Raw genomic sequence first — 9,886 nt, forward strand, 5'->3', positions numbered from 1 at the left:
CCGCTCTTCAGAGTAAAACAACAACAACAACATGTAGTTTGGCTCAGAGTCCTTTTAGTTAAACAGAATCAAGGAAAGGATGAACTGCTGTCTGACTTCCATTACCTATTCTTTATTTCCTCTTATATCACTCATTAATGACTATTGGCTAATTTCCCTTCGGAGCTGGGAGGGGAAACAGCAAGAGAAATTAAGGAAGGGGAGATTAGCAGAGATAAACAAAATACCATCCAGTAGCTACCCTTTCCTACAAGCTGGATCTTGTTGGGATGGAACCTACAGAATTTCCCATAGGCACACGTGGGCTGCTCACCTGGAATAAGGATAAGAGGCTGGATCTCAGCCTGATCCTAACTGGCCATGATTAGCCTCATTTTTGTAGGGGGAAAAAAGGAATATGATGGGTGGATCCTGCCTAAAATTTCCATCTGCACAGGATTGGGGGAAATTTCCCCAATCCCATTGTACATTAGGTCTTACATTCACCCACAAAGTTATTCCGGGGGGGGGGGCTGTCTGCAGAAATGGATAGTTTCCTAAGTAAAAAAATGATTTTTTTATCTGAGGGGGGATGATTTCATCCTACATCCTTTCTTCACTGCAACCCCTCCTGCTTGGTGATATTTTGTCCAAGATGCTTCCTCAGTTCCCACTATTGGCTTTTTGAAGGTCTTAGGAAATTGTTAGGGGAATGGGAATAATAGAATTAAATTAAATAAAATTAATTAAATTAAAGGGGCCTAAAGACCATCCAGTCCAGCCCCTGCACCATGCAGGTTGACCTAAATCTCCATTTAAACACCTCCATTGTCCAGTCTCCATTTGAACACCTCCAGAAAGGGAGAACCCACAACATCCCTGGGCAACTGCTTCCGCCACTGAACTGCCAGTATTGTTAGTTTCCCCCAATATCCCATTGATATTTTCTACCCATAATTTCAACCCATTATTACAAGTCCTATCCTTCACTATCAACCGAAACAGCACCCTACCCTCCTCTAAATGACAGCTCCTCAATACTTAAAAAGAATAAGTAAGGAAGATGACAGACCTGTCTTCCCAAGCATCTTGTTCTTGTGCTTCACAGGATCCAATCCATGCTTTACAATTCCTCAGATCCTAGGAGGGACCTATGGGTCTAGAGGTGCACTGTAAATATCCAGTCATTGGGTGTGGGTGTGTGTTTGGGTGTGGTGTGAGTTGCGAATATAAGTCATCTCAAGTTATTGATCTTATAATAAAGTACGAGCTGAAATCACTCTGCCATGCATCAGCCTCAGTACTTTATACTAACAGAATAAAAATACCATTGTGAATGTAGCCTCATTATGTGGGTTTAGACATAGAGCATTCAAATGTTGCATAATTTACCTGTATAAAAATTTACTCATGCTTGGGGATGGGAGGTTATAATGGCCACAGCAAGTTCTGAATCAATGCTTGTCCATTTCTAGAAAGCTAGCTCTTGTCTTGGTACACCCTTACACTTTCTTTTCTCTTTTATAACTAACTGCGGCTTCTAATTATCATGACAACGTTTTGTACTCCGTTTTGAAGCATTTACTTCTGTCTAACAAATTTAGAGTACAATGTCACCTTTAAGACCAACGGTTTATTCAAGGTATGAGCTTTTGTTTGCATGCACACTTTATCAAATACGTTAGAATGGCAGGCAAGGGTCAAACTTATAGCCAGAGAATGGACAGCAAATGATGAACAGCAAATGAAATGCAACATGATGATGATCAAGATATGCAAAGTGACACTAAATAACAAGTTAAGGTTATAGGGTCAACAGTTGTAAAGCAATAATATGTCAAACTAGCAGATAAATGTCTAAAGTTGTCTTTTCTAATTGTGGGAAGTGACTGGGAATCTTCATTCTCTCTTGTTAGGTATGGAGGGCACTTAACACTACCTCCCCCTCCAAAAAATGCTGTTATTTCAGCAGACATCCTAATATCCCTTGCATACATTCAGTATTCTAATATAATATTCTGAAAAAGAAATACACTAAAATACATTACAATACAGAGGATTTATTGTCCTTCCTGTTGAGAATACATATGTGAGGACTGAATGAGTTAGCATATGTAATGAGATAAAAAACCAATATCCCTGTTGAGTCCTGGAGAGGTTTTTGTTCCAAGTGTTGTAATAACTTGCAATTCAACAATTTCCATTTCCATTCTGTTTCTGAAATTCCTTTGTAATAAAACAGCTATGTTGAGGTCACCCATTGAATGTCCTGGAAGGCTGAAGTGTTCTCCTACAGGCTTCTCAGTCTTGTGATTCTTGATGTCAGATTTGTGTCCATTTATCCTCTGGCATAGGGTTTGTTCTGTTTGTCCTATGTAGAGACCCAAAGGACATTACTTCTGTCTAGTACAAGTGAAGTACGTTCTTTAACTAAATCCTCGTCTTTATTTGTGCATATTTTAATTAGAACTTATTTACTCTTCTAGCAAGCTCAACCGTCTCCCAATATGTCTGTTTTTCACTGACCCCCCCAGTCTAATGGAGAAATGTTTTTAACATCTGAAATTGTAATGTCTGTGATGAACATCTGCTTTATCTGTCTTCATTGTTTCTATATTCTAACATGCAATTTATTTGACAGCTTAGCAAGTACATTGCTGTAATTATTAGTGACCCTTACTTCGTACTGCATGGTTTCAATGAAAATGTGGCTTAATTTTTCATTTTCCCAGGTGGATCCAAATCATGCAAGACCCTCTGATAGGGCCAGTATTGGGTCATGCGGGCAAAAGCTTCCCACACTTGCTGTCAGTCCACCCTCTCCACCCAACAATAACCACCATGGTCTCCCTCACTCCCCCCTCCCTGCAGTGCCACAAATAGGACCCTGTGTAAGTCTGGGCCCCAGCTTGGAAGCCGTTCCATTGTGGTTCGATACCACACTGCATTGACAACATTTGTCAGAAAGTATTTTTTGCAAGGGTTAACCTAACTTGAAAATTCCATGGCCACATTATCCCATTTGGTTCTTCCAAATGACTCTTCATCATAGGCATAGCTTGGAGTCATATGGTACTGGGCTTTTAAGGAGTGACTTGGACACCACCCTCTGTATATTTCAAAATGTAATCCGGTTGTCTCTTACAAATAACTATATTTTTTAAAACAAAATAACATTTAATTGTGAGGCTACAGAAAGCAATGTAAAAGAACTATTTAATGTTCTGTTTGCTTTAAGGGGGGGTCTGAAACCCCCTCATGGATCACTGCCTTGTCGTGGCGAGGGGGCTTGCGTAGTTCAATGAAGCTGTGGGCTATGCCGTGAAGGGCCACCCAAGACGGACAGGCCACAGCAGAGAACTCAGACCAAGAGTGATCCCCTGGAGAAGGTAATGGCAACCCACTCCAGTATGTTTGCCAAGAAAACCCCATGGACAGTATCAAAAGGCTAAAAGATATGACGCCAGAAGATGAGCCCCTCAGGTCGGAAGGAGTCCAATATGCTACTGAGGAAGAGCAGAGGGCAAGTACAAGTAACCCCAGAAAGAGTGAAGCAGCTGGGCCAAAGCCGAAAAGACGCTCAGTTGTGGATGTGTCTGATGGTGAAAGGAATGTCCGATGCTGCAAAGAACAATACTGCATAGGAACCTGGAATGTAAGATCGATGAATCAAAGTAAGCTTGACGTGGTCAAAAATGAGATGGCAAGACTGAACATCGATATCTTAGGAATCAGTGAACTTAAGTGGACAGGAATGGGTGAATTTAACTCAGAAGACCATTATATCTACTACTGTGGCCAGGAATCTCGTAGTAAAAATGGTGTGGCTTTTATAGTCAACAAGAGAGTGCAAAAGTCAGTACTGGGATACAATCTCAAAAATGACAGAATGATTTCGGTCTGATTCCAAGGCAAACCATTCAACATCACAGTAATCCAAGTCTATGCCCCAACCACTGATGCAGAAGAGGCTGAAGTGGACCGGTTCTATGAAGACCTACAACACCTCCTAGAACTAACACCAAAAAATGATGTCCTCATCATCATAGGGGACTGGAATGCTAAAGTAGGAAGTCAAAAGGTAACCGGAATAACAGACAAGTTTGGCCTTGGAAAGCAAAATGAAGCAGGGCAAAGGTTAACAGAGTTTTGTCAAGAGAACACACTGGTCATAGCGAACACCCTTTTCCAACAACCTAAGAGGCGACTCTACACATGGACATCACCAGATGGGCAACACCAAAATCAGATTGACTATAGAATTTGAAATCAAAGATGGAGAAGCTCTATCCAGTCAGTAAAAACAAGACCTGGAGCTGACTGTGGTTCAGATCATGAGCTACTCATTGCAAAATTCAGACTTAAACTGAAGAAAATTGGGAAAACCACGAGGCCATTCAGGTTTGACCTAGATCGCATCCCTGATGAATATACAGTAGAGGTGAAGAATAGATTCAAGGGTCTGGATTTGATAGATAGAGTGCCTGAAGAACTATGGACAGAGGTTCGTGACATCGTACAGGAGGCAGCAATCACCACCATCCCAAAGAAAAAGAAATGTAAGAAAGCAAAGTGGCTTTCTGATGAGGCTTTACAAATAGCAGAGGAAAGAAGGAAAGCGAAAGGCAAAGGCGAAAAGGAAAGATTTACCCAACTGAACGCAGATTTCCAGAGAACAGCAAGGAGAGATAAGGAGGCCTTCCTGAATGAACAGTGCAAAGTAATAGAAGAAAACAATAGAATGGGAAGGACTAGAGATCTCTTCAAGAAAATTGGAGAAATCAAGGGAGCGTTCCATGCAAAGCTGGCCATGATAAAGGACAAAAACGGTAGGGACCTAACAGAAGCAGAAGAGATTAGGAAAAGATGGCAAGAATACACAGAAGAACTATACAAGAAAGACCTCAATGTCCTTGACAAACACGACGGTATAATCACTGACCTTGAGCCAGACATCCTGGAATGTGAAGTTAAATGGGCCTTAGAAAGCATTACTAACAACAAAGCTAGTGGAGGTGATGGTATTCCAGCTGAGCTATTCAAAGTCTTAGAAGATGATGCTGTTAAAGTTCTGCACTCCATTTGCCAGCAAATTTGGAAAACGCAACAGTGGCCACAGGATTGGAAAAGATCAGTATACATTCCAATCCCAAAGAAGGGCAATGCCAAGGAATGTTCAAACTATCGCACAATTGCACTCATATCACACGCTAGCAAGGTCATGCTCAAGATCCTACAAGCTAGGCTTCAACAGTACGTGGATAGAGAACTACCAGAAGTACAAGCTGGGTTTCGAAGAGGTAGAGGAACGAGAGATCATATTGCCAACATTCGCTGGATTATGGAGAAAGCAAGAGAGTACCAGAAAAATATCTACTTCTGCTTCATTGACTATGCTAAAGCCTTTGACTGTGTGGATCACAACAAACTATGGCAGGTCCTTAAAGAGATGGGAGTACCAGACCACCTCACATGTCTCTTGAGAAACCTGTATAAGGGCCAAGAAGCGACAGTTAGAACCGGATATGGAACAACTGATTGGTTCAGCATAGGAACAGGAGTATGACAAGGATGTATATTGTCACCTTGCTTATTTAATATATATGCAGAGTACATCATGCGAAATGCTGGCCTAGATGAATCACAAGCAGGAATTAAGATTGCGGGGGAAAAGATCAACAACCTCAGATATGCAGACGATACCACTCTAATGGCAGAAAGTGAAGAGGACCTCAAGAGCCTCTTGCTCAGGGTAAAAGAGGAGAGCGCAAAAGTGGGCTTGAAGCTCAACATCAAAAAAACTAAGATCATGACATCCAGCCCCATCACTCCTTGGCAAATAGAAGGGGAAGTCATGGAAGTAGTGACTAACTGCATGTTCCTGGGATCCCAGATCACCGCAGACTGTGACAGCAGCCATGAAATTAAAACACGCCTGCTCCTTGGGAGGAAAGCGATGGCGAACCTAAACAGCATGATAAAAAGTAGAGACATCACCCTGCCAACAAAAGTCCGCATGGTCAAAGCAATGGTATTCCCAGTAGTCATGTATGGCTGCGAGAGTCGGACTATAAAGAAGGCTGAGTGCCGAAGAATAGATTCTTTTGAACTATGGTGCTGGAGAAGACTCTTGAGAGTCCCTTGGACTGCAAGAAGATCAAATCAGTCAATCCTAAAAGAAATCAACCCTGACTGTTTCCTGGAAGGCCAGATAATGAAACTGAAGCTCAAATACTTTGGCCACCAAATGAGAAGGGAGCACTCACTGGAGAAGACCCTGATGCTGGGAAAGATTGAAGGTCAAAGAAGACGGGGACGGCAAAGGATGAGATGGTTAGACAGTGTCATCGATGCAACAAACATGAAATTGACCAAACTTCAGAGGACGGCGAATGACTGGAAGGCCTGGCGCGAGCTGGTCCATGGGGTTGCGAAGAGTCGGACTCGACTGTGTGACTGAACAACAACAACAACTGAAGCAAAACTTCAGCATCGTGTTAAAAATTAAATGATGTAAGGAAACTCATTCAAAAATCTGTCAAGAATAACTGCCAGTAAAAGGTGAAAGATTTATGCGATTTGAAGAGAAACCAGTGAAAGCCTTAAGAGACAAAGGAATTCAATACAGATGGTTACCCTTAGAACTTTAGTGCTCAATTTGGAGAATAAAACTTTTACTGCCTTTAATGAAGCTACAGGCAAGAAATTATTGGATACAGTAACCAAACAAAGGGAAGCAAGTGTGTGAACTGGGACAATATGCTTTGATGAAGAAAATGTAGAGAGCAATTTATAGGAGGAAATGTAAGAGTAAGTTAGAACTAGTAGATATGATAAGTCGGAATTGTAATAAAGAATAAGGGGAAATAAAATGGGAACTGAATTGTTAAAGCCAGTGGCATAGCTAGGAGGTAAAGGGTGCCCCCCAAGAGGGAGGAGGGTATCCTCCTGCTGTAGAGGTCCCCTCTGCAGCCCCTAGTATTGGAGGCAACCCTGTCCAACTTTCTTTTATAGGTATGAAAGAAGACAGGTTAAGGGGAAAAAATAAGAGAGTAAAGAGGGAAGTCTCTAGAAGAAGTAAAGAAGAAGTTTTGAAAATCTTTAGGAAATAATGTAATAATCAGAATAGGTATTATAGGAAGTTTACAGTGGCTTGGCAAACAGGTAAAGAAAGGGAATAAGAGAAAGAGGATGGAGAGTATTTATATGTCTGTAATTCTTAGTTTGACTCCTAGAAGGAGGAGAATATATATCTTTAAAAGATATGTAAAATATATGGATATTTGTACACTCAATAAAATGTTAATAAAAAAAGAATAACTGCCAGTGGCCAATGTGGGTGGCATGACACTTAAGGGAAATGCATCCATTTTGTGTTTTTTTTTTAAAAAAAATATTTCATAGCAACTGCCTGCAGGTGCCCCTTTGAAGTCTATGAAGCCAAAAGCTGTGAAACTGATATTTGCTACATGAGTTGGTGATGGATAAAGTTCAGAAGCTAAAGCAACCTAATTCAAAATAATGCTTGCCTTATCCAATTGTGATGGGCCTCCATCACATTCAAGCACTCTTTCTTCTGAAAGAGGCCTGATTATAATGATGATGATGTTTGTATTTTCCGACTGGAGAAGAAAATGTCTCCATAGTCTTTTTCACCTGCTTGTGTGAAGGTGGTTTCAAAGACAAAGCCAATTCAAGCTCAGTAGAAAAAAGGATCTTCTTTTCATTACTTAGATCCTGCTTGGAAGAATGGTCATCTGCCAATTCAGCCACAATCAAGATAACTGCTGGCCTGAATTCAGGGGATAAATGTGCAGGGTACACACAGATGAACAGGAATAATATAAAGTCAGACTATATGAAATCCATGTTCCTCATACCAATGGAGCCTACTCTGCCAGTGGCATCATCTCAGACAGAAAAAGATATTTCCACCACTTGCTGTCCTCTTAACAGAAGATGCCATGTAATGAAGCTGTGATCTTCTGGTAGCTACTTAAAAGGACATTGCTTCCAACAACTTAGTTAAATTCAGGATTACCAGCCTTTTAGCAGTGTCTTTGAATTTAACTATATGTTAGTTAAGGGTACCACTAACTGATATACCCCAAGATACTGGTGATTCAACGTAAGCTTGTAAGCAGTTACAACAGACTGGTGATTGTCTGAATACTAACTCAGTGTTCATCAGCAGAAAAAATTAGCTCATACTGTTTAGAAGAAGAAGAAGAGATTGGATTTATACCCCACCCTTCACTACCCGAAGGAGAATCAGAGTGGCTTACAATCCCTCCCTCTTCCCCACAACAGACACCCTGTGAGGTAGGTGGGGCTGAGAGAGCTCTTTCAAGGACTGCTCTTTAAAAAAAACACAAAAAAACCCAACCCGAGCTGTGGGCTATGCCGTGAAGGGCCACCCAAGACGGACAGGCCACAGCAGAGAACTCAGACCAAGCGTGATCCACCTGGAGAAGGAAATGGCAACCCACTCCAGTATTTTTGCCAAGAAAACCCCATGGACAGTATCAAAAGGCTAAAAGATATGACGCCGGAAGATGAGCCCCTCAGGTCGGAAGGTGTCCAATATGCTACTGAGGAAGAGCAGAGGGCAAGTACAAGTAACCCCAGAAAGAGTGAAGCGGCTGGGCCAAAGCCGAAAGGACCCTCAGTTGTGGATGTGTCTGATGGTGAAAGGAAAGTCCAATGCTGCAAAGAACAATACTACATAGGAACCTGGAATGTAAGATCTATGAATCAAGGTAAGCTTGACGTGGTCAAAAATGAGATGGCAAGACTGAACATCGATATCCTAGGAATCAGTGAACTAAAGTGGACAGGAATGGGCGAATTTAACTCAGAAGACCATTATATCTACTACTGTGGCCAGGAATCTCGTAGAAAAAATGGTGTGGCCTTTATAGTCAACAAGAGAGTGCAAAAGGCAGTACTGGGATACAATCTCAAAAATGACAGAATGATTTCTGTCCGATTCCAAGGCAAACCATTCAACATCACAGTAATTCAAGTGTATGCCCCAACCACTGATGCAGAAGAGGCTGAAGTAGACCGGTTCTATGAAGACCTACAACACCTCCTAGAACTAACACCAAAAAATGATGTCCTCATCATCATAGGGGACTGGAATGCTAAAGTAGGAAGTGAAAAGGTAACTGGAATAACAGACAAGTTTGGCCTTGGAAAGCAAAATGAAGCAGGGCAAAGGTTAACAGAGTTTTGTCAAGAGAACACACTGGTCATAGCGAACACCCTTTTCCAACAACCTAAGAGGCGACTCTACACATGGACATCACCAGATGGGCAACACCGAAATCAGATTGACTATATAATTTGCAGTCAAAGATGGAGAAGCTCTATCCAGTCAGTAAAAACAAGACCTGGAGCTGACTGTGGTTCAGATCATGAGCTACTCATTGCAAAATTCAGACTTAAACTGAAGAAAATCGGGAAAACCATGAGGCCATTCAGGTTTGACCTAGATCACATCCCTGATGAATATACAGTAGAGGTGAAGAATAGATTCAAGGGTCTGGATTTGATAGATAGAGTGCCTGAAGAACTATGGACAGAGGTTCGTGACATCGTACAGGAGGCAGCAATCACCACCATACCAAAGAAAAAGAAATGCAAGAAAGCAAAATGGCTTTCTGATGAGGCTTTACAAATAGCAGAGGAAAGAAGGAAAGCGAAAGGCAAAGGCGAAAAGGAAAGATTTACCCAACTGAACGCAGATTTCCAGAGAACAGCAAGGAGAGATAAGGAGGCCTTCCTGAATGAACAGTGCAAAGTAATAGAAGAAAACAATAGAATGGGAAGGACTAGAGATCTCTTCAAGAAAATTGGAGAAATCAAGGGAGCGTTCCATGCAAAGCTGGCCATGATAAAGGAC

The sequence above is a fragment of the Gekko japonicus genome, unplaced genomic scaffold (genome assembly GCF_001447785.1).
Source record: "Gekko japonicus isolate JY-2015 unplaced genomic scaffold, Gekko_japonicus_V1.1 scaffold1513, whole genome shotgun sequence".
Lineage (NCBI taxonomy): Eukaryota > Metazoa > Chordata > Lepidosauria > Squamata > Gekkonidae > Gekko > Gekko japonicus.